General features: G+C 41.5%; 1 pseudogene; it reads right to left on the bottom strand.

Moving 5' to 3' along the window:
* Positions 1–1,106: 1,106 nt before the first annotated feature.
* On the bottom strand, positions 1,107–1,532 carry LOC149256195 (sucrose synthase 1 pseudogene; annotated as a pseudogene).
* Between the last annotated feature and the right edge of the window lie 3,313 nt (positions 1,533–4,845).

The raw sequence follows: 4,845 nt of genomic DNA, 5'->3' as shown, positions 1-4,845 counted from the left end.
GAGCTAATGGTGGAGAATTCGAGGTAAGAGCCCATAAATGAAGGGGACACCTTCCTACAAATCCTCTCCCTTGTTATCCCACGAATTTGGCTGCCAAGTGCTCATTAAAACCTTCAATTTTGTCTCCAAATTGACCAAAAAGGCTACACAAAGCACACATTAGACTTGTTGGCATAATGACTAACCCAATTCACTCTATTAGCATAAATATAATAAAAAACATGCAATAAACTAATGAGAATGGTGGATTAAGTCAAATTAGGAGCTTGAATGAGCCCATATAATTATCCATTTTTGGGGCTCATCATCACCCCCTACTGAAAGTGTTGCTCATCCTCTGAGCAACCAATCTATCTCCTCATCTTTGATGGCCCTGGTGGCCTCCATGTCATGCTAAGCTTCTGAAGTGATGTTCTCTTCTCAGTCATGAAACCATGCTTTTCTCTTTGCTTCTTCCCACTGCCTGCTCCTTTTCCTAAAGAATTCTCAGCTTTGGTATGATTGTGCAAGTATATTCAATCAGATGGTGGCAATGGTGGTGAAAGGAGATGAAACCAGTGGATGATGGAAGAAAAGAGTGGTTGCATGCCTCCTCAACAGACTTCAAGCTTCAAATCCCTCTCCATAATTGATTCTGGCCTGCCCAAAGGCTCTACAGGATGGTTCTCGTAGAAATACATAACTTCCTGTAGAAAGTCCTGTAGCTTCATGTAGAAGGTTGAACCATGACTAGATTGTGTCTGAACCCTGAAAAAAATGAGTGTTCATGGAGGGGATGGATGTGAGGATGCCTGGGAACTTGGTAGGGACCCTTTTTCTTGTGTTTGGAGACCCCCTTTCCGCATTGTGTTCCTGCAACCTGCAACAATTTCCAGGGATTAAACTTGTTTTTTCTCTCTGTTTCTTCCTTCTTCTTCTTTCTTGCTTTTCCTGTGGCTTCCCCTGTGATGGCTTGCCCTAGGTTTTCTTTCCCTTAGCTTCCTTACCCTTAGTTTTCTTCTCTGCCTCACTATCTTGCTTCCTCACGCTCTGTTTTGGCTTGTGCATTGATCAGAATGGGAATTCTGTATATTGTTTCCTCCCCAGAATGTGGGGGACAGTATCCCTCAAGTGTTTTTCTTTGCAAACCATTCAACCAATCCTGTCATGTTTTTCACTCTATCGAGTCTTGCCATAGAAAATATAATGGGCTTTTTATGGTCATTCAAAACACACATGTGTTCAATTGTCTGTTCAGGATTGAACAAGAGTTCCTCAATTGAACCATGTAAAGCAGTAAGACAATGCTGCTCCTCTGTATAAGGGAAATAAATCTGCATGTCTGCTCCAGGAGAAACAATGTTGAATTTGGGATCAAAAACATCAATTCCATGAACCACACGATAAAGACTAGGAAGGGTGAAAGCAGTGTGGCTCTCATACTGTCCAACAATATCCTTGCTTCCAGCAATCTCTTGATATGTGCTAGTGATAATAAAATCTGCATGATTCATTGCAATTGGATCTGCAGTAAACTGGCAAGAGAAATGCATTTTTCTTCATATTTTTTCCAGTATATGTCTGAATCTGGGTATTTGGTCTTCTCCACAACATGGGCTATGTTGCACTGAGTGATTCCTTGTCTATGTGAAATCAGAGATGCAACTAAATTTCCATCACTGTAATTGCCAATGATCAGATCAGGTTGACCTTTTAGCTCTGCTGTTACTTCATTTAATACATCCTCTGAAAATCTTTCCAAGTAAGGCCACACATCAAATCGAGAAACCCATTTCTACAGAACTCCTTTTTCTGTTCTAAAGGGTACCCGGAGTATCCTTGAATGTTGTGTTCCACCAATTCTTTCAATTTGTTGATTGCATGTTGTACCATAGGCCTCAGGAATCAACCGAGTCACCACAATAATTTCAGGTTTGATGTCCAATCCTTGATGTTTTATTCTCAGCAACATTTCATTCTCCAATGCATGGGAAAACAAGTCCACCACCTCAGGGGTTTCCCGTGATTTCTTGGAGTCCGAAGGTTCTTTTCTAATGAACCCTCCTGGCATGGTAAAAAACTCTGTTTTTGTTGTTCTGAACTTGCCTGCTTGTGTACAGAAGGAGGACTTTGAGATTTCTCTACACAGAGCGTAGAGCTACGTCTCCGTTATGCACACAGTCATATAAAATTCACAATTTTTCACCGGTGAGCCTTGACAGTGTCTCAATTTTTCTACAGGAGGGATTTTAATTCAAGACCCTAGAGAAAATCTCGCATGCAGACCACGAAGACAATTCCAGGCAGCAATAAGAAAACGACTTTTGAATTCATAGACAGACTTGCATTCACATTTTCCCTACCCCCTCAACACGTTGAATTCACCACCTTTTGAATTATTTGCATGGGAAAGTTATGTTCAGGCCTACCTCACTGAGAATTGCCACCCTCGACGTGAACAATCCAAGCTTCTTCGTATGCTGGGTTTCCTGTAGCGCAACTTCCTGTAGAAACGCCTGTAGAGCGCCCCTGCACCTCTGAGTGAGCTTGATACACAACATAATCTCGAAGACAGGTAAAAAAACTCAGTGGAGGACGATAGGTTAACTGATTGTGCACACTTCAGTTGAGGATGTGGAAAGTGTAGATGAACAACAGTTCGTGAGTTTCAGCCGAGCCTTCTTTAGTTGCTGCGTGATTTGTGGTGAGGTGGCAAAAACATGTGCTGGCCATGCAGACGGAAGTGCTACCACAAATCATCATATTTCCTACCTGTGATCACTCCATCAATCACGTTGAAGGTCAAACAGTCACCATTACTTGTTTCCCAATTTCCTCCTGAGATGGCTGAGCGCACGTGTCTTATTCACCCACCGAGTGCTGTTGAACTGGATGAGGGTGGCCAGTTAGCTGGCCACCGATTTTTGTAATCCCAACCATCTCATTGCTCATGCTGTTTCCGAATTACATTCATGCAATCAGAGGAATGAGTTTTAGTCACGTACCTGAAGTCAAATGGTTGCTGTGAGGTGCTTTTTGCTGCTGCATGCATCTGTTTCGGTGGTTGCATGATGGATCCTTTGTGCTATAAGCTCTTTGTTGTCTGATGTGTGGTTATTTTGCTTGTGCAGGTATCCTCTAGCCGGATCTAAGCTGCAGGAGTTCGTTTCCACGTTCAGATCTGCACCCTCAAGCTGCTGCTGCTGAATTTTCACAGGACCAAAACTTGTTTTCGCCATTGCTCCCGAACGATAGATTGGATCGATCTGAAACTTTCTAAGCATGTTCCTATCATCATGATGCACCTCCCATAGCAAAATTGAGATCAATGGATGCACAAATTTCGAGAAAAATGGAAAATGGTTGAAGATTTCAGAGATCAATTTCTCGGAACCCGTGCATCAGAATTGGCTGAAACTGCTTGGGTAGGTTACTATCACCCGTATGCATCTCCCCATGAAACAGGTTTTGAAACGGATGCACGGATATGAAGAAAATTCAAAAATGGATGAAGGTGATGGAGGCTGATTTCTTGGAAACCGTGCACTGGAATTGGCTGAAAATTCTCAGACATGTTTCCATCACCCCTGTACAATTCCCCATAAAACGGTTTTTCAAATGGATGCATGGTTTTCAAGTTAGGGCAAAAACAAATTCTGTTCTATGTATTTTTTCTTCAAAGCATTTTGCAAGTTTTTGCATGGTGAAAACGAATGAGCTTGGGCTGTGAGCAAGCATGGAGATGATGGAGGAGGAGTTTGAAAATTGCAGGGGGACTTCTGAACCCTTGAGGAAGCTACCATGTTTTCCAAAATACTTTTCAATCCATTTTTAACTTCTTGTAATTTCTACAGGAACTTCCTGTAGAAAACACAGTTTTGAGGAAAGAAGCACAATGACATGGAAAAAATGATGGAAAAGGGTGAGGGATGGAAAAATGGATGTGTGTATGCCTCGTGGACATATTCCCAGCCTTTGGGTTCTCTTTGGAGATCAATTTGGCTTTTTTGTAAGCTTCCTGTAGCAGACACAGAACTTCCTGTAGAAAACACAGTTTTCATAAAAGAAGCAAAATGAGGTGGAAAAAATGATGGAAAAGGGTGAGGAATTGAAAAATGGATGCTTGCAGGCATAACCAATAGATTCCAAGCTTTATATTCCCTTCCAAAATCGAAACTGGCTTGCTTGAAGGTTCTACAGGATGTTTCCTGTAGATATACAGAACTTCTTGTAGAAGGCACAAAAATTCCTTTGTCTTTGTTTTGAGTGATCCTCCTGACCTGCAATGTCCTTCTTGCAACCTGCAATTATTCAATGGAAATTAGCTTTATTTTTCTTTTCTTTTTCTCTCTCTCATTTTTTTTTTTTGAAAAACAATTAGGGCGCCTCATGGAGGTTTTCACCCTAATTGCCTGCCCTAGGCGCCTCCAAGGGAGGTTTTCACCCAAGGATCTTATTTCCTTTTTATTTTCTCTTCTTTCCAACCCATTGACCGCCTCATGGAGGTTTTAAATCAATGAGCCAATCTAAGGCGCCTTCGAGGAGGTTTTCACCCTAGATTTTTATTTTCATTTTTTTTTTCCTACCCTACCCTACTTGAAAAACAAAATTCTTTTCAAGTATAAGCATACTTCCAATGGAGCCATGTGCACATCGAGATTAGAGATAAAATGATGTGGCGGCTTGAAATGCATGCTTTGACAACTATCCAGATCTCAGAGACCAAATGATTTGACTTTGAAGGGATCAAACATAGCTGAGGAAGAGAGTACTGCTGCAACTTAGTGACTGTCTGGAACCATGTCTCAATATAGCTTTGATATCCTTGGTCCTTTTGCTGATCTGGATCATTCTCCATATCTTCTT

Source organism: Pinus tabuliformis, chromosome 7, assembly GCF_031772625.1.
Source record: "Pinus tabuliformis cultivar Carrire ecotype Pingquan chromosome 7, CPIR1, whole genome shotgun sequence".
NCBI classification, from domain to species: domain Eukaryota; kingdom Viridiplantae; phylum Streptophyta; class Pinopsida; order Pinales; family Pinaceae; genus Pinus; species Pinus tabuliformis.
This window is presented reverse-complemented; position numbering and strand designations above follow the sequence as displayed.